Source organism: Varanus komodoensis, unplaced genomic scaffold, assembly GCF_004798865.1.
Source record: "Varanus komodoensis strain SLA01 unplaced genomic scaffold, ASM479886v1 scaffold13_3, whole genome shotgun sequence".
NCBI classification, from domain to species: domain Eukaryota; kingdom Metazoa; phylum Chordata; class Lepidosauria; order Squamata; family Varanidae; genus Varanus; species Varanus komodoensis.
Window position 1 is genome coordinate 4697420 of NW_025335409.1, and position 26871 is coordinate 4724290.

The window sequence follows — 26871 nt, forward strand, 5'->3', positions numbered from 1 at the left end:
TATGGATGTGGAAGAAAACAGAACTGACAGATTTGTCCCTCTAGGTCCAGAGATTTGAGTGCTTAGCTTTTGGAAGTCTGGCTTTGAATCCCCTGCGCTGTGCTGCAGAATTCTGGCTTCCATCTCTTTTTCTGACATGTTCCTCATCTGTCTGGCAACAGCTAGGACACAGTCCTCTCCATGCTGGGAACAGCTGGACCTGATGAATTTGGGCAGTACAGACGAGTGAGCTTTTTGTTTAATTTCATTTTTATGATAATTTACCAACCACCTGAGATTTTAAAATTTTAAATGTGAGAGAAAAGAGAACAGAGGGAGTTATCCATCCATAGTTCACACAAAACATTTTGTAAACTAGAAAGCCTGTGAGGCCCAGGATGAGAAGCACAACTTTTGCAAAGCAACAAGTATGAGAGGTAGAAGGCATTCCTGAATTATGTTCAAGACTTTCTATTCATTCATAAGCATGCCTCCAATTTGAGCAAACATGGTGAGTGCTTTCAGGCAGATACTGTTTTTAATATCTTGGCCTGTTCAACAATACTTTTCTACATAAAAAGGGTAGCATTCCCTGAATATTATACATTCAAGATAGCAGTTCTAAATGCTCAGCAACCTGGATCCTGCTGTGTTTGCCATAAAACAGCAGAACAGTTTGCTGTTCTTTCACAGACACTGATGGGAGTCTGCAGATCCATTTTTATGTAGACAACTATACAATAGATGAATATAGGCACTAAAGCAAAGGCATGACCAGTCTGTTCTTTCTCCAGGGGCAACTACATAACTTCAGCCTAATTAATAAACATCCACATCAAAATATGATGTGTAGTGCTTTGTATGCAAAGTTGTCTAATACTGCACTCCTATATAAATACGTTCAAAGGTAAGTACCATTAAATTCAGTGGGACTTGCTCCCAGCTAATAGGTATAGCAGCCCAAACAAAGTACTGTAAATGATTTATTGTTTAATTAATTAATCCTGCCTTTTTCCTTTTTTAAAAAAGAGCACTCAGCAACTTAAATCATCCCCCCCTCAAGTTTATCCTCACAATAATACTGTGAGGTAGGTTGGGCTGAGAGTCTGTGGCTGGCCCAGAGTAACCCAGTTGGTTCCATGGCTGAATGGGGACTAGAACCCAGATTGAGTCCCAATCCTGCTCACTTAACCACTACACCATACTGTCTCTCCTTACACCGTGCTAAATGAGACTGCAGCAATATAGGGTCAATGATGCACTTACAGCTTTCTCTAGAGCTGTTGTTTGAAGACCCAGAAGTTCATATCTGTTATCTCCTCTTTTCCCATCCATATATCTGTGCCATATTATCTACACTTTGTTGGAGAAGTTTGGAAACTCTATCAAACATTTTGAACCCATACACAAATATCAGAATTCCCATTCCATTTGCCCGATTCTTAAAAACAGTGTACTATGCAAGTTATGGATTTGTAATGAAACCTATGATCACTAGAGTACTTGCTAATATCCGGATGAATTCACTGGATGTGTGGCACTCCTGTATGGTTTCTGATAACGCCCAATAAAGATCTGGTGATGTTTCTGATGCCTCTTGTGTGATCCAAGAGTTAATATAAGCATGAAGGGAATTAGGGGAAGAAGCGAGTGTTTCACCTGTGGGTGAAAATACATCTGTGCTTTCTCCAGTTTATCCATTGAGAGGTAGACTGGTTTGACCTTTTTTCAGAGGTCAAACTAGCCTTTCTTAGCAAACCTGGTGCCCAGGTCTTCTTTCTAGTCAATCACCAGACATACCACAGATGATAAGCCTGTTCTCTTAAGCTATGAGGACATTTTTTTAAATGTAACATACACAAAATATGCAGTTCCTGGGGGTGGGCAGGGAATAGGCTGTTTCAAAAGAACACAATATTGCAGTTCAAAAGTCAAGCCATGAAAATGATGCACTGTTAGCTGCTGGAAAGAAAAGACCAAAAACAATAATAAAAGTTTACTGAATAGTAGACTAAGGTTTAGGCTGCTTCAGAAATCTAAACCTTCATCAAACATGCCCATTTCTTTTCACTCTCCCAGTGGCTATCTCCACAGATTTCACAGCTGCTCTCTGAAGAATATTCACCAATGTTTCCAAGATGAAGGAAACAATTCTTGGAAAATGTCATATGGAGTAGTCCATGTTATGATAAGGAGTTGAAACTCTGATGTGACATTCTTAAAGGTGCTGCAGTGTGATTGCACAACCGGTTTATTTTCTTTCTCTTGTTCCTCAATTTTCCACACACAAGGAAAATTCACATCTGTGTAAATTATAATTACGCATAGCTATGTTGCTTTGCGCACACATAGGCATGTACACACATACATATATCCCGGAGGGAAGGAGTCCTGAAGATGTCCATAACTAAATGCATGCCTTCCAGCCTCATGTGACTTACCACAAGATCTTCTACAACATAGACATTGGGCATATGTGTACATGTACCTGAGCTGAATCATAGCATTATATTGTGCATATTGTGTAAAACAAATCTATGTACTTCTGATGCCAGTCATACAGTTAGGGATTGTGCAGAAAAAAGAGAATTCAGTTCTAGCAATCTGTGAGAATTTGCTTTGTTTTTTTGCTGATTTTTAAAAAATGCTGGTAAGGCAGTCCTTCCTATGATGTAGCATTTTACAGTCCTTTCACTTACCATTTGCCCTGAGATGGGATACAGGCAGTTTACATGTTAACTGAATTATCTAATTTCTTAGAACAAAAGGCATGCAATCTCTCTTTGCAACAATTGTATCATATAATCACAAGAAAGGTCTTCCTCAGCAAAGTATTTTTTTAATCCATTTGATTTCTGTGAGAGAAACGCAAGCACTTGCTTATTTTCCAATTGAGATGCACCAATCCTGAAAGTGCTTAATTGTGGTTGGATCATCCCAGAGCTTTTCTACAACCATCACTGTAGAACTAACAAACACCAACTTACATGCTGTATAGTTTGCCTATTTATCTAAATCAGTTCTTATTACCCAATAAAATGGTTAATAGTCTGACGTGAAAAATTAACTGTTTTTAACACTTCCCATGACATGCATAGAGTAAATATGAAGACTTTCTTGTTCTAATTTGCACTACTTCCTATATTTGTTAAATACTAAAGATCAGTAGGAAATAAATGGTTCTGCAAAATGAATTGTATGCTGATATTCACCTTTTTTGCAGTTTATGACAATACAATGATGAATTGTCTTGCAGTCGCACTCACTGAAGGCATGAAAGGTTAATAACTCATTTAAACATTCATTACATGTCCCTATCAAAGTCATCTTAATTTCACAAAGACATCTAAGTTTCTCTTCAGGGAAACTCTCTCTCAGGATTTGAGTGTGATTCTTTATTAACAAAATGGCAAGTGCAAAGTTACATGTCAAAACCCTGACTGATGGTGCTGTAAATTGGTTCTTCCACCAAAGCAGAAGACGTTAAATTACTACTTTTAAAAGGTGTGCTTCCTCAAAGGCAATTAATGTGTCAGTTGTCAGTCAGGATTATTTAATTTCCCAGAGAGGCCTACAAAAATGGGTGCAGTCGATTTACAAAGAGAACGTGAGAGTTCTGCTACTGCTCTCGGGCCTTTATCTCACCTAAAATTGAAGCGACTGCAGTTCACTGAAGCTATACCATTGTACATGCTTTTTAGTAGTATCAATACATATCTCTACACATCTCATTTCTAGACATGGTTAACCTTTTCAACCCAGAGGCAAAGAGAATGGCTAATTGCTACTTAGAGTGCAATAAGCTGTAATACTTAATTTTTGACAAGCTGTATTCCTCTTTAAAATGGAGGGACTTGTACATTTTTAGCTAGCATATCACAAAAAGCAGTGCTAGTCATTTGGAATCTGTTTGTACAGAGGTTATGTGTGGAAGGGGAAGGCCCCACTCCTACCAAAGTTAGGGTTAAACTGCACATTACATGAATAGCACAGCATGTAGTTGAGATAGGAGGGAAAGTTTAATCCTGCCGTTCCAGGTCATGGTGGGCCCCGTCCAAAGCAGAGTCAGACATGTTACTCCAGAGCTAAGAAAAGGTTTTCTTTAGCTACATACTATGCAGATAGCATAATGTGTAGCTTGATCCTGTCTATTTGAAAGAAACAAAACTTAAGTTTAGTCACAACTAACTTCTTCTGTTGGCTTCAATGGAACTCAGTCACAAATATTTCTACTTCTATTTCAGCAAAAATGCCTAATTGTGGATTCCATAGTAGTTATCCTAGTTCATTATATGATACACATTAGTGCTATTATAGTTTTACTGCCTGATCAACTTTAACCAGTCTAGTACCCTTCAGATGCTTGGTCTATAACTCCCATTATTTCTGAGCATCACCCGTGCTGATAGGAGTTTAATTTCCCAAACTTCCAATGACACCAAGGAAGGAAAGCTGTCATAGATGTTAACTAAGAAGCAATTCAACTGAGTTCAGTCCTACTTAGATCCAACTAAGTCTGCCTAGGTTACAGCTGAAAGGGAAGCATATGGTCATGAATGTGTTACCAAGGCAACAAAGCATATTGTGATCAGCAGGAAAAGATAAGAAAGAGTTCTGTGAGTGTGCACTGGCTGAGGTGAAAGAAGATTCTAATGATTGTACCTGAACAGTGTCTTTCTATAGGCAAAGGGGTGGTTTCTCCAGAAGGTTGCTCCTCCAGTGGAACAGAGAGGGAGGCAAGTATTGGCAATCCCCTGCAGACACCAGAACTGCACCCCCAATCTTCAAAGGGTTTGAAGATTTGGAATCCACAGAACAGCATGGAAGGAGATGGGGTGCTTCTTTTCTCGTTTTATTGATGGAACTCCTCACAGCTTTTCATCAGGGGGACACAATCTTTTCAATGTCCTGCATGCATCTGCCATCCTCATTACTGTGTTTGTCCCTGAGTAGGTCTAAGGGTAGACCTTCCTCCTTGATTGTATGTAAGTCTTTCTGGAAGGCACTTTTTGTTGATGCTTGAGCACTCTACTAACAAATGCAGTCATATGTAAGATTTACTTATTAGTACATGTTAAGAAGTTGTCATATAGAAATAAATATCTGATTCCATATGTTATGGGGTAGAGGGTTGACCTGTCACTAAATGTGCTTAATATTCTAGCTGCAACTTTCCTAAAGGTTTGCCTGTCGCTGGAATGATACCCTGAAAATGTTATGATTTTACTGAGGTATAGTCCCTGTTGATTCACAATCTGTCACAATATTTGAGAATTTCTTGAAGGATCATGATTTTGCTGCCAAGCAGATGGCATCTGTGTTGTGTGTGTGTGTGTGTGTGTGTGCATGCATGAGCACACAACACTTTTTGACTGCAAATTAGGATGGGGACCAGCTGTGGAGTGATACAGGTTCAAGGACAGAGCCTAATGGTATGCCATTGTACTTTCTCCCATAACTTTACTGCTTCTAGCATAGGAAAGGTGTGACATTCACAATATTTTGATGACGTGGCAAGGATAGATGAGGAACGGCAGTGTTTAGGAAAGATCACTTTCATTTGTGAAGACCACTCTGAATGTTGCAGAATCGAATGGGCAACTGCACCACCCTGAAATAGTTGTATTATCAAGCCTAAAGATTGGCCAATATTACTATTATTATTCTAGGATCATGAGTTTCTCAGTCAACCAATGACTCTTTTAAAAGCCTGGGTTATCAAGAGAGAATTCAGTTGCTGCAGATCCTTTCTTATTTTCCCACTGGCTCCTTTGTGCAATTTCCTTTCTAGCTACTATGGGTCACAATTAGAGCACAACTTACTGCAGGATATGTGAGATGGGCATGGGTTAGCTGACCCAGAATTTAACCATAGTCAGACCTGGGTCATAGACTTTGGAGTGGGCTATTGATCTGAGCACTGGTGAGCTAGATCTAGTCTTTGATCTAGCTCATAGAGAAGGGGTGCAGAACCTTATGCCCAGCTGCCAAAGTTGGGCCTCTGGCCATCCAGTTTTCCCAAAAGGCCACATCCCTTTTGCTTAGTGCCACCTCATTTACTCAAGTCACTACTTTTTTATGGTTTCTTGCATATTTTGCATATTTTCCCCTTCTAAAGTGTCAAAATATCTTGACTGCCACTTGGTTACCTGCAAGAAAAGATCTGAATTAAAAGTATACTGGTGTTTAGACCCTGCCCCATGTCCATTGCCCTGTTTGCAAGGGAATGCAGCCCCTGGAAGTTTTACGAAAATGGAATGCCACCCTCAGGCTGAAAGAGGTTTGGCATCACTGCGATGGAGGCAAACTAATCAGATTGAGACAGAACTTCTGCATACCTGTGATATGGGAAGCATGTTGTCCCTTAATAGCTATGGAGACCCGTAACATCCATTTTCCCTTTATGTTACAGGTTTGTTGGCAGCAAAGATAAAGGAAAGCTCACACAAATCTGAAAAAGGTGAAATCATCTAGAGTAATAACTGCATGTCCATGAATATCACAGAGCAATCCTTTATTATGCAAGTTAAGACAATCCAGAAATCACAAGTAGCTTAGGAAAGTGAAGGAATCTTCCTTAGAGACCTCAAATCCAATTTCATAGAATCCCTCCTGAACTGAAATAATCTGATTCCATTCCATTCACTATGACATTTGCAAGTATATCTGGCTTGTACCTATAAAATACAACTCATCTAAAATATGAATTATTAAAATATTATTTTCAGTGTAATCCTATAAATATCTACTCAGTAGTAAGTTACATTGTTTTCAATGGGAATTACACCAAGTAAGATAGCATTGCAACTTTAGCTTGGGTTTTAAGTAGCATTTATGAGTTAAGTCTTAATTACAGAAACAAAAGCCATCCTGGACAAATTGGAATTCTTACTCTGTTGATGTTATTTATCTCTTGTCTTTCCATAAATAAATTTATGTTGCCAACTCTGCAAAGTTTCTACACATCACTGTTATGAAATACTATTCATATTTCCCCTAGTACAGTTTTAACATAGCTTGAGATGGCAAAATTATACAAAGATGTTACACTAGGGAAGCACAGTACGTGCAAGGAAATAGATAATTAATGTTACACAAATTATCCCAGAGCAGCAAGCAGCATGGTGCAATGAAGTTAAAGCATGTGCTTTTTTATTAGTATGGATTTATTTCCTAATGCTTCAAGCAGATCAAATAAAAGTCTGGGATAAATCAAAAAATGAAACAAGACATTTCATAGCACAAACACAGGAATGGATTAAGCATGAATTTAAATTAGTGTGTGTGTATGTGTGTGTGTTACAAATGTGAAATAAAACTACATTGATACAAATATTCTTTCACAGGAAAAAAATGGATTGACTAATTTATCCCAGGAGATGCTGCAGCCTATACGATAATATAGCCATTACCAGTTTAAGAGGGATTCTGCTGCATAAATGAAAAATATTTTCACAAAAAGAGATCTTTGCCCATCCAGGTAAATGGCATATATTTGTGAATGATTTATGTGATTTCTTCTGCTTACCCATAGGAATGTTTCCATCCATAGGGAATCCCACACCTGATAAATCTTCTGGTGGAAACCCTGTCACATTTTCTTCCTAGCTGAAACTGGCATTCATTGATCAACCATAATAAGGCATTCTTTGCAACCATTATACCACATCCTGAATTCCATCTCTAAGGCATTCTACTCATATCCATCTTTCTTGTGATTTGGATGTCAGTAAATACATTTCTAATTCATTAATTAAAAATAGTACATTTGTCACATTTTATGTCTGATAATGGCTGCAGAAGCAAAAGAAAAATAAAACACCTTCTAAATACAAACACCTTTTTGCAGAGTTATGAGAAAAGCTTCCTTGTCCATAACTTTGTGCAATGATATTAAACAAGATTGCATGACCTGTGGCTCTATAGATAATCTGACCTGCAATTCGATCAGCTGCAGACAACATAGCAAAGAGTGGAGCTATGCTGCCTAGCCTCTCTGTTGCCTTACACTGGTTATTTGTAATAGAAAGAAATGCCCAATGTAAGGCAACATAAAGATCTTAATGATGGATATGACATTTCAGTGAGACATAAGACATAATTAAAGAAGCACAGGTGTGACTATGGGGAAAGAACTTCTGTACAGCCTGAAGTGCCCTGCCTAATTTTAGATGATAAGCAAGATCAGCCCTTGTTAGAACATTAATGGGAGACCAGAGTCCTCCATGGACCCAATGACCTTCTAGGTCCCTTCCAACTGTATGATTCTATGATTTACTTAATAAAGAAAACATCTGGCTAAGAATGAAGTAGAGTCAGCACTATCTTGAGTATTAAGATTCAACTATTCAGCAATCCTGCTATTACTCATTTTGAACATTATTCAATCCAATTTTACTTAGTTAAATTCAGTTAACCAGAGCTTGTAATGGTCAGCCTTAGCAGAGTATCTTTGCACTAAAAGAAGGAAATCCAGTCAGTGTCTCAGCTGGCAAAGGTCCGAAGGCCCGTAAGTACACAGTGAACAACAAACCGAACAAATACAAAGATTACTGGGTCTTTTCTGGCAGGTATTTATTTTATCTCAGTGACCTATTCTAGGTCAGAATGTTATCTATATGATCTGCTGTCTATCAAAAGCACTGAAATGGAAGAGTCAGGAAGTATCTGTGGTTTGCAGTGGAAAAAAATCAATAGGGGGGAAATGACAAAACCTTTTAAGCTTGTACTTCAAAATGACTTGTTCCCAGTTTACTTTAACAGAACCACAAAAGTTATAAAAATAACACTTAAGTCTTTTCTAGCTTTTATTTATTCAGCCAATCTCCCTCAGCCCTACATCATTTATTTATCTGGAATAGTTGGCAGAACCTGTGCTGATTATATTCTTGTCCTTTCTAAGTTATATAGCAAACTATCAAAGACCTTCTTGCTTCCTGATTATTGGATTTTTGGATTTTGCTATGAAACCTGCTGAATCTCTCTAGCCACCTTCAACAAGGGAGATCCTGCTCTTTTACACATGGTCATATAGCCATTACAGAGTTCTATCATGATCCATCCATGGCAACTGATACTAAACATGTTTAATATTTGCATGTGATGCTGTACCTAATGAAGAACATTCTACAACCAAGGATGGAGGTGATGCATTGCTACCAGGATTAGTAGGCACTGGTAGTAATAATCTTATCCTCCCCTGATCTAATCCGCCTTTAAAGCTCTTCGAGTTCATGGTCATCACTACAGCTTGTAGTAGCAAATTCCCTGGCAATGATCACTGTCGCTCTACCAAAACCCTGGGCATACCTACCTGATTTTCATCTGAACCCAACAAAGGGAATGTGAAAAAGCACTTGAGATTGGCTTAGAAGCTGCGAATGTAAGCATCAGTTTTAAAAGCATCAGGCATCAAGAGAACTGAAGCAGATAGTTGATGTGGTTGAGGGAACAATGACTCGTGTCTCCTGTTCTTGTCATATCTGATTTAGCACCTCTGATCAGTTCCAATTAATATATGAAGAATGAATCAAGCACCCTAACATAGGCTGATCCACGCCACGGCAATTTTACCCACAGACCACTGATGTTGACTGTCAGCTGCTGACATTGAGCTGTCTACAATTTTCAGTGCTTCTCTGAATGGCACGATGCTTTCACGATCCGAGATAGCCACTAGCTATGTTTTCTATAGACTGCTCTGACTCATTGTCCCATTAGTACCACTAACAGGAAATATATCAGTAATATCCATGACACATTTAAAATAATAAGCCTGCTGTATCAAAAGATTGACTCCATCTCAACCTTCGGCTGCATATCATACTCCGGCAGCAGTCTCGGTCTTCATATAGAGTGTTGATACATCAAGCATACTTTTGCTGTGACATTTCTAAGCTAGTTATATCTGCAGAAAAAAATTAAGTAGATGGAACACTTCTCAGGGCAAAGACCTTGTCTTTTACTTACTTGTAAAGTACCTATCATGGTGGCAGAACACTGGGGACAACTAACTGGCATGTTGCACATTCAATTTTGATGCAATCTTTGTTACAGTGAAACCAAAGGATACTTTGCACATTTTATTAGTTTCATAGCTGTGGCTTTTCAGCTTTTCTATGTAAAATATTAATAGGTGCCCTCAGCCATGAGAAGCTACTGTGTACCAAGTTTTATCCAAAAGGCTTGTGGTGTGTCCCATCTTGTGTTTCAGTCTGGAATGTAATAATAAGATGGCTAGTTCACTTGAGCGACAAAATTACGACATGAACATCCACCCTGCTAGCCATTAAAAGCTCTGGTTGTAGGACAACAACATCATGTTATCACCAAGGCAGGGCTTCTGCCCCTTCTCCAGGGTCATGTGCTAGTGAAATAGTAGGCCACAGCCCAGTGCCTCATGCCTGCACTGCATGCAAGCCTTCAGACTCAGAGGCTTAGGCACATCCAGTGCATGGAGTGAGGAATGCTGGTAGCCATCTCTGCCTCAGCTATACCTCATTCCATGTATTCTATCTCAGTCATTTTCAGCCACCTAGACAAAGTGCTAGAGAGGAGAGGGAAGGAGGGAGGGATGCCAGTAGGAATCAAGATGAACCCTTGTTCCCAGTCCCCTGCTTTATGTTACGTATTGGTAATTTTAATTTAATGGCCACCCAAACAGCACAATGCTAATGGGCGGCCTTCAAACAAAACTAATAAATAAATATAAATGATAACTGATGACTGATATGTATAGGCATCCAAGTAGCTGATGCATTCGTGGAAGCCTCTTCATGCATTTGATGCCCTTATATCATTAGTCTACTTACACCACCTATTTTGGAAGGAAGAATCTTGGTGCATAGTGAATCGTCAGTTGCTTAGTTAATATGGAACTCAATAGCTTATTTAAAAACCTGAATGTGGACCTAATGCTTTACCACAAATGCAGTAAACCCTGCCTCACTGTGACAACACATCAAGTGAACCCAAACTGCCGAAATACCGTGCATCAACAGAAAGACTTCTGGTTACTAAGTCTGAACTGAGATTCTGCTATCATCCATGGAGCAGCAACCAAAACACTAAGTAACAAATTCTGTGAACCCCCTTGCAAAATTTCAGCATTGATTATTTACTATAGTTGCCTCTCTTTTTTATCTTTTTGGGAAAAGAAGAATCAAGCCCCTTCCTCACATGCCAAGCAGAACCCATACATCTTCTAAACAGGCCCATTGACTTTAATACTGCAGTGATGGAGCAGCAGGGACACCCTCATAAAACCATAGGATTGTTCTTGCAAAAGCACTGTGTACACTTTAAAGCAGCGAAAAGGTCCATTATTATTGTTACGAATGCTAAGATGGTATTTCAAACGAAAAAGAATGGGGTTTTTTATTAATACATAGTGTCTTCTTTCTCTGTGATGGTTATTAGAGTACTTTTACTATTGCCTGTAGTTTGCTTTTATTCATTTTCATGACTGCAATTTTATCACCCCTTTCATCCTACCCTCGTTTTGTTTCTTGCAAATGTCTTAATGCTTACCCTCAGAAGATAATAAGTAGTCTGCCCAATGTTTTCAAATCATTCTGAGAGAAACCAAGAGAAGGCGGAAGGAAATTAACATATAAACTGAGGCAAGGAATGCATGAGTTTTGAAAGAGACATTCTTAAACCAATTTAAAAGTACTGTGTTTGGCTATCATTTTCCAATTGTATGTCTATACTATGGATGGACAGCATCACTCTGTTTCTGGTCCCTACTAATTTAATATGTGTCTATTCTCAACATTCCCATTTCCACACAGATCTGTGATTTTTAAAATTAAAACTGTGTAGTAGGGCTTGTCTGTTCTCATGAAAACTCAGTGGTCGTGTTTCATTATTTTTAGTATGTGCACACATGTTCACCAAATACTTGTTCCATGCATTTTAAACTAAAACATATCGGTTGCATTTTGTAGATTTCTGAGCTGAGTACAAAGCACAGATAAGCGTAAATACAAAGGATAACTGCATTTCAGTGCATGAACTGCAAATCAAGTTCATTATTTAAAATGCAGAATGTAAAACCCTGCAGCATCCCCAGTATATTCCACTCTTCTCTCATTTTTTTTCTCTTCTCTGCTTGGCTCTTTTTGTATTAGAAACAAATCACAATCAATTATTGCATTAACCGGTTTTAACCTGCTGAGCACACCAAGAAACTTCTGCTCTCTCATTCTCATCCGCAATTCCTCTGTCAGACAACCCCAAAACCTGTTTCTATTGCTCTCTTAGCTTACACAGGTGTATCTCACATCATAGCAGCTGTGGGCAGGTGAAACTCATGTAGAGGTATGCCAACTCTCTACCCCATCTGTATTAAAAATCATTACCCACACACCCTGAGAAATTTGTGAGCAATCTCCATAACAACAGGACCTATAAACGCTAAACAATACATGGACTAATCAGGACTGTGGGAAAGTACTTTAGGCATATGGTTACAATTTTGATCTGTATGTACTTAGGTAACGTATGCACTGAATGGTATTTGGGATGCTCTCTCCCTTTGCAGGTGTTATTCTGAGCACTTGTGTTGAGTTCTGCTTTCTATACCACACTGCTGTTCTCAATGACCTTTTCCATCATATGACTCTCCACTTCCATTCAAAATTCTCAAGACTCTTACAGGGCAATGGAGTGCCTAAGTCAAACCTGCAATTGTCATCATATTGTCTAGGCCACTGATTATGTGCAAAGGCATCTTTGTTATTTCTAAGTCCGAGAGAGAGTGACATGTCAATGACTCCTTTAATTTTCTCCTAATACTCATGAATACATGATGTGATGCTTAATGAATAGTAATTTATCAAATTCTTAGTGTTCCATTTCAGATGTCCTATGTAAATAGGAAACATTGCTATTCTCTTGGAACAGAGTCTCCTGCTGTCTCCCTCAGAACTACTCATGGTGCCAAAATTCTCCTAGCCCAAGGACATGTTCCATTAGGCAATGTGAGCATATTATGATGCCTGAGATAGCTTCTTCTATCTTTGAATTTTTCTGACAAATTCATTACCGTGAACCTGCGTCAACCATCTCACTGTAGTGACAAAGTGTGTTGCTGTCACTTATCTATGAACTGGATTCAAAGATTCCATGACACAAAAACCAAAGCTGAAAGCTGACCTTCAGCTCTTGCAGCGTGTGACATGGAACACTGTAGTTATGGTCTATCTGTCAAAGTTGCTTGAAGTATTATCGTAGCCGACTATCAAATGTATAACATTTTACTTGAACAAAATAACATGAATGAAAACTGAAAGCAGCAGTATCTTTTCTATTGATCCATATATTCCTTAAGAAAATACTCCATAGGCCATCTGCACTGTAGAGTTCCACTCAAGTGCATAGAATTTGGCAAGTTATTAAATGTGTGCCAACACGTGACTAACCATCTCCACCAGCTCATCATGTTGTGGGGATGGTCACTTGGGCCTTTTCATACATTCTGCCTCAATAGCTGTGGTTGGACTTAATCCACATGAGGAGCATCCTAATTAGCACAGGGAAGAGCCTTATACACACACAGCTATACTCATGACTGCTGGAAGGATGGCCAGTAGGAGCCTGGCCAGTCAGTTGCCCAGTGAGCACAGATATGTGTTCAGATGAATTTCCCTGCTCTGGACCACAAGAGTAAGTTTCCATTTGTGTGTAGAACATAATGTGGAATTGGGCATATACGCATATATGTATATTCCTTCACATTAGGAATCGGGACCTTTATAGACTTGATCAGAGGAAGATGGCATTGTTGGGCACTTGCCATGGCCTACATACATCAGGAGGGATGGCTGCTCCACAGAATCCCTGGCCTCTACTTTACTATTGCTACCAGTCCCTTCTAATGTACATGGAAAGACCAGAGCAAGAAGAAGGAGCAGAAGCAATTGCTTTGGCCAATCAGTATGGATTGGTCACAAAGGAAGAAGGCAAGTGAATTGTCAGTGGTGACAATGGCAAGGAGTTAGTGTCACTCAAGAAGGAAGGCCCCTAAATCCAGCTTGCCCTAGCTGCTTGCCCACAAATCAAGACATTGCTTTATCATCCAACTTGCTTGTGAACAGGAAGTTTGAACAAGAGGCATTCCATGTTCTCACTGTGCACAGATTTCAATAGAACATGGGCATGTTTGACTTTGTTTTAGATTGTTCCCTGCCATAGCATTCCTTAGGTGTGAAACCATTCCTGTAAGATCTTCTTGTGTGGGTATTTGTTGCTCTCACTGTTGTTTCTAACAAGTTACAAATCACATTTATTACAACTGAATATATGCATAGACCATTTTGAAGATGTATAAGGCTTTCTGTATGTGGTATTTTGCATTAGAATAATTAAAGTGAGAAAAAGCTGAAGAGATAAAAACATTTTTCCCTTGGACTTCACTCAGGCATACCCAGGGGACCCATCCTTAACACACACATACCACTTTACAGTCTTTATATACTCGAGCTATTCCTACGGAAGATACATTAGCATTAAATATGTATGTTCTCTGCTCAGAAAAATGCAGAGATTAACCTATGCAATAAAGCAGGTTTTCAGATTCATGCCATAATGACTACCATATGGATCCATGCCCTATATAGAGATAGAGATTGATATAGATGATATAGATATCGATACCCACCCAATAAAATAAAATCTATTATAGCTGTACATATTACAGCAAGATGAAACATGACTCAGGTATTTCGAAACAACATTATCACATTTCTACTTTAAAGGAGAGAAAGAAAGCTGTAGATAATTTGATACCTTCTAATTGATTGCTAAATCTACTTATGAAAGTCTAATCTAAAGTACATATAAGTCTGGACATGTCTGTTTTACAATCTGCTGAAATTGCTTATATTTACATGGAGAGGGGAAGTAACCCACAACAAAACCTACAATCTACTGTAATGTATGCTCCACTTAGTGGGAAAAGGCATGGACGCAAAACTTGTACTTCACTAAAGACTTGCCAAGCTTATTTTATTGATTGATTGATTGATTTATATCCTGCCTTTTTCCTACAAAGGGCTCAAGGCAGCTTACATCTCCTCCTCCATCTTATCCCCACAACAACAACCCTGTGAGGTAGATTGGGCTGAGAGTCTGTGACTGGCCCAAAGTCACCCAGTTGGCTCCATGGCTGAGCGGGGACTAGAACCCGGATCGTCTGAGTCCCAGTCCCACGCTCTTAACCACTACACCACACTGGCTTTCTGTGGTTAGGCTTATGTGCAAGTCTTGGACGGAAGAATTGACAGACGAGTGGTGCCCTACACTTATTTTCCGCTATGAAATCTTTCACATGGTTCAATCAATGGAAACTATCTGCAACGGCTAAATACCAAGTTCACTGGAAGGAAGGCAAAAGATTGCATTAGGCTGAACAAAAGATATAATGACAATCTGCAAAGTTAAGAGCAAATGGGCATGGCGATTAGCCAAAGGCAACACATTTAAAAATGATAAGAGAAAATGATTCTTAATAGAAATTGCTCAGTTTCTTTAGAGGAGATTAGGCAGTGTGCAAAACCATAAGATCATGAAGTAGTTGCTCTGCCATGCTCATCAGTGGTACTTAGCTAATTTTAATGCCAGTGACATTGATTTCTGATAACTGACAGGCTGGACCACAGTTATACAGTATGTCAAAGTTCAATAGTGTCCAGTCATTCTCATCCTAAATTTAAAAAAAAAACATGCACACATTCATCAATAATAACCCTGCAGTGCCCTGAGAAATATAATGATATTTCAGTAGCAGAATAAAACAGCTGTAATAAAGGCGAAGGCGAAGGGGAAATAGTTGGGTTGTGCATTGGAATATGCCATCGTATGGTCAGATATTCTGTAAGTGACGTAAGTGCAAAAGTACAAAGAGGCAGAATACATACCTGCCATCAAGCAATAGTAAACTTTTTTTTACAAGTGTTAAATTATTACACAGGCTAAAACCAAGAAAAGAAAGGAAGAGAATCGAACGAAGATATAGTAACACACAGGTTGATCTTCCTCCAGAGGTGCTGTGGCACAATAGGTGGCATATGAATGTTTTAAATAAGTAAATAAATAAATGTTCCTTCACCTGGGTTTCTTGGTCTTGGATTAGCAAGACTCCACCCTACGGATAGATAAGATAGCACCTTACCCAGCTTCAGCAGGTGGGATCAGAAGCTTTCTGCTGGCAATAAGTCCACTTTAGGGGATGATCATCTTTCAACACTCGTTGAGGGAGGCAGCACTTTGGCACTAGTGGTGGTAAATTGCTGTCTTTAAGGTCAGGAAGAGTGTATCAGAAGAAATCTGAAAATACCCACTAAATCCAAGGGTAACAAAGAAATAGCGGAAGAAAAGTCACTGGTTTTATTTCCTTTAATAATGACTTTTTATTTTGAAATGAAGTTGTATATAAAGGCAACATGAAAGCAAAATTCAATAACAAGTTTACCAAAAAAGGTCAAATTAAAAAAGGGACTAATTACAATTGGTAATATATCATAGATATTCTTGTGGGATAGCAAAAGTAAGGGAGCCTAAACCTTCTGTAGTTCACTAATTATTGAAATGTCACTTATTCACTGGTGTTGCATCCAGGATCCACCTTCCACAAAAAGATTCCTTCAGTGAGAGGAACAACTCCACTCACAACATGTCCATTCTCCCATTAGCCCCTCTTGTCACACTACCACTCATCCCATTCAGCAGGTTCTCTTGACTGTCTGCAGTATTTTTGGAGGGCTGGAGGATTTTCCATGTAAATCAGTCTTGTGTGCAAGCACAGCAAAAAGGTGCCAGAATGCACTCAACCAGTTTATAGATTTGATGAGAATTTGAGCTCAGACGGTGAAGACAAAGGGGTTGTGGAACGCCAGCAAGCTCCAGTAACAACTCAAGGACAGGGAACACCTGGGGAGCAAGAGGGGAGTTGTTAGTAGGTGGACGTAATGGTTAGCCAGTCCATGGGAATGAGGAGATAGCAGAGCAGGAGATGAAGTTGACAGTCAGGGCTGACAAGAGCCCTAATCTACCAAAGAGACAACAGGGTGAGGAGTTGGAACTGGGCTGTCTTTGCAGCAGGAGCTGAGCAGTCTGTCTGACATAGAGGTCCCTCCCCCTGAAGAGGGATGCCAGTTGCTAGCAGACAACACAGTTGATGGAGAAACAGGAGGAGCACCATCAGGCAAGGTTGCCCAGTGCCCCACCTGCAGGGCAGTCCAGGAAAAAAGGGGTATAAGGAGATTGCGGATTGAGAGTTTTTACAGAGGGCTCAACAGTTCACTCTCTGTGAACTTGGGGAAGTGGAGCAATAGAGATGTGTGACAACAAAGCCTTGTAAAAAGGAACTCTGGATCAGCATGTTTACTCAGGAGGAGGACCATGCCTCATGACCAGCAGTCCATTTCAGCCAGTGTTTAAGGGCAGTATCTAACTAAAACACTATTTCTCCCTTTCTCCTTGTCCCTTCTTCTCTTGGCCACTTGGCTTGTCTACAGAATGACTTTCTCACACTGGAAGGACTCGCTGTTTTGATACCTGCTGGAAGTGAAACATTAGTTCATCACTTTATATTGAAGCAGACTATGGGCTGGATTGTTTCCATCCTTCATCAAATAACTTCCTAATATTATGACTGACTTTTAAATATTCAGCATTCCTGTTAATTTAAAATTATTATAGATCACTCTTCCAGTTCATTCTTCCAGTAGAGATCACAATCCAGTATATCTCTACTCAGAAGTGCAGCCTGTTGAATCCTATTGAATATTCCCAAGTAAGCAGGCATAGGACTGAGTCTTTTTGTCTTTTTTATCCCCGAGTAAAGTAGTAAGAGGGATGCAGGTGATGCATTGGTTTAAATTGCTGTGCTGCTGGGCTGGTTGATAAAAAGGTCACCGGTTCAAATCTGCACAATGGGGTGAGCACCCGTACTCTGTTCCAGCTCCTGCCAATCTTGCAGTTCAAAAGCATGCGAATGCAAATAGATAAAAAGGTACCACTTTGGTGGGCAGGTAACAGTGTTCCGTGCACTTCAGTGTTTAGTCATGCCAGCCACATGACCACGGAGACTGTCTGCGGACAAACGCTGGCTCCCTCGGCTAGGAAACAGAGATGAGCACTGCCCCCTAGAGTCAGGCATGACTGGACTTAATGTCAAGGGGAAAGCTTTACCTTTACCTTTACCTTTAAAGTAGTAAGACAAGACATTACAATTTTGATTCTCAAAAATTTAGTTGAGGTGGATGTAAGAAGTATTCCAATCTTCTGCAGAGAAAAGCAACAAGACAGAGAAGTATTTATTAATCTTTATCTGTACCTGAAGTGAAGCAAACCTAGTGCCAAAAGTCAAACCTGCATCTCATTTGGCTTTCCATTGGTAATTTCAATTTTAAAATACATCCTAATGCATCGTGAAGTAAACATTCTCTGAGCTGAATACCAGCAAAGTTATATTAATGGGGCTGCTATTTCATAACAACAATAGAGGATCCTATCCCTGTTTTTCCCTCATTGTAAATCAAGCCCTTAGTATGTCCTTGGCAAATAAAAAAGTACCTATAGGATGAGGAGAACAACAAGCCGTCCCCTCAGATACTTGAAATAAGAATTTCTTCAGTAAAAGTTCTTTTTGTTCCAGAGTGATGGCTGTAATCTGAACACAGACTTATAAACAAAATTTTACAAGAACTCTTGACAACTTCTCTTCCCTTTTTTTAAACTTCACTAGAAACATTTACCTTTATTGGACAGCAGTCTCCATGGGGAACAAAAGGAATTGTCCGGGTCTAGGACTCTATCATTCATCTTTTAGAACCATTTGAAATGAACAGACTCCAGCGGTTTCAAATAATTTACCATCCAGCTTCTGGTCACTTCATCAGATTTTTAAAACATTTTCTCTGGAGGAACCACAGAATTCTTGACTGCCAGGCCCAAGTAGAGATGCTACATTGTTAAGTGCTTGAAAGTGCTCGAATTACATATTTAAAAAAATATGTAGCTCAGCATCATTTGGACCTCTCACTGTTTTACAAGGATTCATGTTGTGTCCAATATGTAGACTTGTGGAGAGAGAAGATACATAGTTACACAGTGCGCTGTTCAGTCATGAAGTGGGGCAATAGCCTACATTATTTGATGTGGAGGAAAAAGCAACCAACAAAAGCATCTTTTTTGGTAGGTAAACATTTAAAGAATTAGCAAGCAGGCATGATGAATTCTGCATGTTTCCTTTCCTTGGTATGGAAGATACTAAAAAAGGGGAGGAAAAGATTGTGCACCTGGAGTAGTGTAAATATAATAAGAATTTAGCATGAAGTAATGGAAATTTGAATCAGAATCTACTATGAATTCTAATATTTTTTCCTTATCCAAATGCTGCTTGTTACTTGCACAAGAGGCAATAAATAAATAAATAGAGATCTTACACATGTAATCAGTTTCATATGCACTCTGCCATCAAAAAACAATCAAGCAGTAATTTCACCAATAGGGAAAACATTTGGGATTATATGCCCCACTGTTAAGTAAAAGGATTTGTCTTTATGACAGCATTGAAAATAAACATACACCTATTTATTTCCCTCAGGAACTTACTTTCAGGCACACTGTCATGTATAATCAAAAGGAATTGTCCTACCTTCGTGTTTTCCTTAACATATTGCAACGAAAAGAGAAGAGTCTAATGTTACTGAGGGAATTTTCTTTCAAGTTTCACTTGTTCAGCTAATGGGACCATATTCTAGGCAGATGATGTAGAAATTCCCTTTCTGATAGGTCACCATTATAAAGCAGAGCTTAAAGAAGAGCTTTAAGTATGAAGGAGTTCTATGCATGCATGAATGAAATATTAGATGTATTTTTCCTTCTTGTTTCCAAGACATAAACACACACACAAGTACATGAGAAATAAAATGAAGTGAGAATGACAGAAATCCAGTCCATGAATCCTTTCTGTGTTTTGCTAGGTAAAAGAAGATGCTGACTATTACTCTAATAATGCTTTCCTTGAAATAATTCCATAAGGACCAACAGATTGGACTTGAGGTTGTCAATGCATGACACCCAAATGGGCCCCAGAGGACCAGTATTTAATTTCCACAAGGAGAGCTTCAGAGATGCAAAAAGATCACAGACCCAACCAAAAGTTCTTCTCTCCTGAGTTGTTTGGCAAGAAGGCATTCTAACCAGCACTCTTCTCTTTATACTTCAATGTGTGGCACTGAACTTCAGTTCTGAAGCTAAGAACTAATAAGCCCACTTCAAATTAAGCCATCCAAATTCAGCTTCTCCTTATACCTCTTACAATATACAGAAAATGGCATTGTTCTCTCTGCATGAATGCAGAGGTTCCACACAGACACACTGGTTCCCTGGTTGCATCTGATAAGGTGCATGGAGGGTAAACCTATCAACACGATACTAATCACGATAAATACATATCACTTCCAGTACTTCCAGTATAACAACCAGGGTACTCCTCAGCACCAGGTTCTGGGAACATGAGTGGAAGTTGACTACTGTGCTCACGTCTTCCTAACGGGCTTCCCTTGCTTATCTGATTGTCCACCATGGGAAGAGGATAGTCAACTACCTAAACCATTTGGTCTGATCCAGCACAACAGTTATGTCTGTGTATTTCTATGCTTCCATACATGGCTAGACAATATTTGTCCATGTAGCATATCACATATTACATGATCACATCCTCTTTGTTTCTTTGAATGGAGTGGGCGTTCATCTGTCCAGAGATACTGCCTTACAAAAAAGAACAACAAATACATCGTCCTTTGTACCTTGTACTTTGCAGTGTGAAGAATTAGGAGAAAGAAAGTGAGATGAGGGGAATAACATCTTCAGTGAAACCTTGCATTTTCTCTGTAAAGCAAGTTTTACCGTTTCATTTCTCATAGCCAGTATTAGCCACAATTGGTCCAAATATTGATTCTAATTGGTATTATAAAGGAACAGGGTGTAGACATACATGCAAATACACTTTTACACTCCCTGCCACCTCCATTATGTGCATGGCAGAGCTTCTATCTCTCCTGCTTGCAAACTGTTCAGACAAGGGCAATGCACACAGGTGAGTTCTCACTGGAAACACTTACATTCCTTTGAAGAAGACTGCTTGAAAGCAACTGGCTGCACATTCCTGATTAGACTGCTTCACCTTAACCCATTTTCTTTTTTCATCCCTTTTACCTTTTTGCTGTCAGGGAAAGGGGTTAAATATACATTACATGCTGTACATTGTAGTGTCAGCAGATTACAGGACAGAGCTGAACGGCTGCTATGAAGTGCTCAAAATTATACTCCTCTAATGAAATCAGATGATGCTTCCTTAAGGGATTATCTGAATGATAATTAAGCCCTGGCTGCTTCCAAATGACACCAACCTGTCAGATGTTCCTGTCTGCCATTCTTAAACAGATGACTTTCATAGACTTCCAACTGATGAAGGACCAAAACACACACTGTCCACATCTTCACAATGCGCAACATCGCACTGTGAAGAAGCCATGCAGGGTGGAATGTTCTCAGAACATTAGAACATGCTGTGGTGCACCTGAAAGGAAGTTTGGTTCGCTATGGCTTGTTCTCCCCCTCCTTCCTCCTGCTGTGGGGCAGGATAGAGATGATGATGATGATGAAGAAACTCTAAAAGCCTTCTAGTAAGTTGAAAGGTAAGACTCTGCTCACGTAAAAAGTGCTGAATCCAAACTAAGAACTTCTCCCTAAAACCCTTCCCTTTCAGTAATGCTATGGGATCCAGCCACAGGGGGACTCCTGCTGGTGAGGGGCCAGTCAGAAAGACCTATGCAAGTCCTTCAGCCAGGTAGCTCATCTCCCTAGATGCTTTGTCATGGGGTCAGAGACTGGGCAAGGCAATGGCCCTCCCTTCTCCTCTTCTTGGACCCTTCTCGTCTCTTCTAAAACATGTCTGCTCTCCTAGTCAGCCTAGGAACCTGTGGACACTGACCTTGAGGGTGCTTCAAAGGTCTCTACCTCTCCCTGAGTTTCCAAAACCCCCATCTCCAAATCACCAGGTCTTATGCTTCAGAATCCATGGGATGTTGACTCTGGGATGCTCACAAAGAGTTCATTCACTACAGTTCTTATTTTGCCCACAATCACCACCCGGCCACCAAGACTATAATTCCTATTCCAAATAGTGTTGGAAATAGAAAATAAATATATCACAATTTTGCATAGACACTGCAGATGCAGGGCTCATAGCTGCAGAAGAGTTAAATATCCCTATACTCATGCCGGGGTCCCCAATCAGACTGTGAACCCTGTGACTACTCTACAGTAAGGATGAAGCAAAGTAATGTCATGGAACAGATGCAAAGCCCCTACCTCCTGCAAAAATACTGACTGAGACTGGGGTACGTACTGGAGTAAACATGGAAGAGAAATAATTTGTGTCCCATGGGCTTCTGTAAGCGCCATTAGTTTCTCAGTCATTCCTTGCCTTAATCCTCCAGAATTTTGTGTACCAGTAAGTGTCATATACTTGCATTTGAATTAATATTACTTGACAGAAACAATGTTCAGGAAAATGCAAATACCTACAATGTCATGGGAATTAAAATAGCTAGGGTCATTATAATCTGTCTGAGTAGTCTGATGCAGGCATTAAAGAGATAGTCCAGTGGCATTATAATATTGGGCCTGAACCAATGGTATATAAGCCAGGACTACGCATGCAGAGCTAATCTAGAGAGGCAGTAAATATAATCAGCCACCAGTCTGCAGTGATACAAAAGTGGACAGGGGAGTCTCAGTTCTGTTTCCTTTTGGTCTGGACCTCTGTTTTGAGGAGGAGAGAAAGAATATTGTGTGGGAGAGACAGACTCATTGACATTGATGACTTTGAGCCTAACAGCACAATCCTGAGCATCTGCACTCAGCAGTAAATTCCTTTAAGCTTCCTTTATGAGACTTGCTCCTAGATAAGTGTTTACATGCTTGCAGCCTAAAAGACTAATCTAGTTAAAAGGTACTTCCAGAATACCACACTTATTTGTACAAAACAGCTGCCCTGCCTAAAAACTTTGAGATTAAATATTGGATAGTGTCTCTATTAAGAATTACTTAATTATGTAATTCAAAGCCTTTTACAGAGACTTGATATATGAAGGATTAGCAGTGCAGATTGCAATATTTGAAGTGGCTGTAGGAATTTCTTTCATTTCAGGATGGTTGTCATGAAACTGGCAATTTCAGGTTTTTTTTCAGTTTCTTTTTTCCAGTCTTCAGTTCTTTCTATTTCCACAGGAGTCTGAATTTTTGTGTGCATATCTCCTGCTGAAGGCATGATGGTGTGCAATTTATCATAATTTGCATGTTTGCACGAGCCATTTTCTCATGCTCAATTCATGCACACTTTCCCTTTGTGTTGTTAGGGAAACACCACTGCAAAATTCACAGATGTGCAAATTTTAAAGGATAACGGGTTTAGGGTTTATGTATAAGTCTGAAAGTGCACGATTACATGAAAACCAAACTCAATTAATTTAATTTCCATCCCTAGTTGCACTGTGTTAAATAACAGTGGACACAAAGAGGGAAGCTGAGATTAGTTACAGTCTTTGTGCCATGTATACGCGTAAAATATGTGGAAGCAGGCAATGCATATCACTGTTTTTTCTGACACAAGGATGGAAATGCCTGGAGAGCTCCCCATCCCAGTCCCCTTGTAAACTGCCCATCTTCTCTCCCCACAAAGCTCAACATTCAGAAGTACCAAAAAGAAGTACACAGACAACAAGGGGTCCTAGGCTTAATGATGCCTTAACGCTGTGTCCTCAAGACCTTGTCCTGCAAACATTACTGAGAATTAGAAGCCCTGTTCAGGTGCTCCTGAACTATGTTTGCTAAGCATACAAGGAGGTGTACTCTGGGCCTGCAACCCTCTGCCATAATTTCTGTACTCAGTGCACCTACAGGGTAACTTCCAGAGAGGAATATCTCCCTTATGCATGCAATCTCCACCACTGGAAAAACAGCCATCAAAATCATATGGAGTGATATGGAATCCTCCGCCATACGGAGCCTGTGCATAGAAGCACTCATTTTCAGAAAGTTGCCTGGTACTCTATTTAATTAATTAATTTCTAAACCACACCACAGCCAAATTGCTGTCACGGAGAGCAGTATAAATTATGACATTGCACACTGCACTTCTCCCTGTATTTTGTAAAAGCAGTTTGGGAAGACCTGAATACAGCTATAATTTGCCAGAAATTCTGGGTTCATAAACTAGAAGCTATAATTGCTAGGTGCATTACCCTGCTGGAAAGGCTTTAGGACTTAATAAAAACCATGATGCCGCCCTCCAGTTTTGTGTTCTCTCACTCCCATCTCTGCTGCTGGAAAATACAATTTTACAAAAAGGAATGGAAAGAAAAACAGGCAGCTCAAACCTTATTTACAGCTAACATTCAAAGAGATATTGGCTTGGCTAGCAAAAAGTTGAGTTACTTGAACTTTTAGGGGGTGGCAGGCATTCCCATGCAGACACACTTCCATAAATTCATTTCCATCAATGGTGTGTTGAGGATAGGGTAGCAGCGTTACCTTAACATTTTGCTATTTCTATACTGCAGAAGAGATGCTTGGTTCTACCAGGCAGCAGAAGCCTTTCCAGAACATTTCGTGACTGTTAACACATCAGATTGGCATTGTTTTCCTGACCCCTTCGCTCAAGGTCCCATATCTCCTGTCACACAATGATAATATGAAAAGTACTTGTGCCACCTCATATCAAAACAGCTGGCCCATTTTATTCATTTTAAGCCTCCCATTTCATGTGTAACTTGGATTCCTTCCCCCACATTATATCAGACACCCACTCATCTCCAGCATGAATGCAGATTTAGAATCCAAAGTTAGAAGAGGAAATTGTTTCTATTAAGATTTACTCACTATGAATACATTATAGGTATACTGGCATATACTGATTTTGGCCAATGTGAGTCATGGGGATGAAGTCAAAGGCATAATTCACATAAGCTCTGCAAGAATGTTCCTAAAATACAGAGTCTATACATTCATGGTCTAAGCAAGGACAGACAGGAGTGAGGAGTTAAGGGGACGGTGTTCTGCAAAAAGATTGCCTTGCTTTTATCGTCATCAAAAATTACCCCGCTGAAAACATTTCTTTAATTTATTTTCTTTTGTGAAACAGAAATGCATGGCACAACATGATAGAAGGCAGTTAAATTGCTTTTTATTGTATTTGGTTTGATTATGTACCAAGCCTGCTCTTCTGCTTTAATGTACTCGCAGCCATCAAGAAAAGTATGTGTTTTTTTTTTCCTTAGAAGAATACAACTAAGGGAAAAATAATTGAGACAAATGCAAATACAGCACAGCCTGCCTTAAAGAGTGCAGAACTGCTGTCTGCTTAAAGATTTTGCACTAGCTTCATTTGGGAAAACTTTGTCACTACCAAACTGAAGAGCACAGTGACTTTAAGGTTATATTTTCCACTGATATCTTCATGTCATTAAGTTCCAAGGTAATCTTAAGCAGATCTGCTCAAAAGTACATCCCACTGATTTACTCCTGGGTAACAGTAACCTCCCACTTCTTCCATTTTGTGGCATGTAACTGGAGAGGATGGGGTGTCAGCTGAGCAGAACGGAACAATCTGCAATGTATTCCAGACAATCGGCAATGTATTCCAGAAGGTGTGGAGCTTCTGTACCATTGAGTCCTCTGCCATAAGTACTCCTGAGGTCAACTTCAGGACCATGTACCATCAGACATGCTTCCTCTGAAGATCACAGAAACTGAGCAGGGACATAAGGGGTGAGCGGATGCCCCAAGGTAACCTTGTCCCAAATTCTTTAGGGTTTTTAAAATTTAGCCTGATACCTAATTTATTGATGGTATCAATGTGTACTTCTCTCCATATTGTGCTTGTTTCTGTGAAAAGAGATTGCATCAGCTATTTTTCTGGCATGTAAGAGCTCATGGAACTTACATTTTCTAGATTTAGTGAAGGAAGAAAAAGTTGTCAGTTTGGCTAAGATTAAAATTTCAGAGAGCGGGGAAGAAGAAACTAAGGGATAGCAAGTCCAGAAGTAAGAATGAAGGAACTGTGTGTTGTATGGCCAACTGAGAATAAAAATGTAGGTGGCTTGAGGAAAGGAGCAAAGGAAATGGGAAACTGAGGGAAGAAATGTCTCCAGAAAACACTTTATGGTGCCTAACATTATAAAGAACTTCATGTCAAGGCGAATGGGTGTGAGAGGTCAAGTGCACAATATTAATTGTCATTGTCATTTTCATACTGCCCCACAGCCAAAACTCTCTGGATAGTAGGATATTAAAAGGGTCTACAACATGCAGCATGTTCCAGTTAGCCACACTGAGGTGCATTGGGTCATATGCAGGCTATTCTTCTGTTTAAACATGCATGGATTATCCCTTATTAGTTGTAAGGCCTAGACCCTGCTAGACAAATTTGGTCATTTTCAGCTTTTACTCCTATTCTGCCATTGTTAGGTGGGACTAGTAAAGGAAAAATGAGGAACAAAAAGCAGGGGAAGTGAGAAATTTCACTATTTGGACAAAAATGTGAATTCTGTGGCAGCAGACTTTTCTGATACACAAATATTTATTTTATTTATCTGTCTGTTTATATAAACTTCCTACATCTTGAATCATCCTATGCTGCTGGAAGCACTCAACTAGAGCAGTGCCACAATTTCAAACAGTAAAAAATTCAAAAAGGGAATAGACCACATCTAAACATACAAAATTAAATCATCTCCCTGTGTGTGTGTGTGTGTGTGTGTGTGTGTGTGTGTGTGTGTGTGTGTGTGAGAGAGAGAGAGAGAGAGAGAGAGAGAT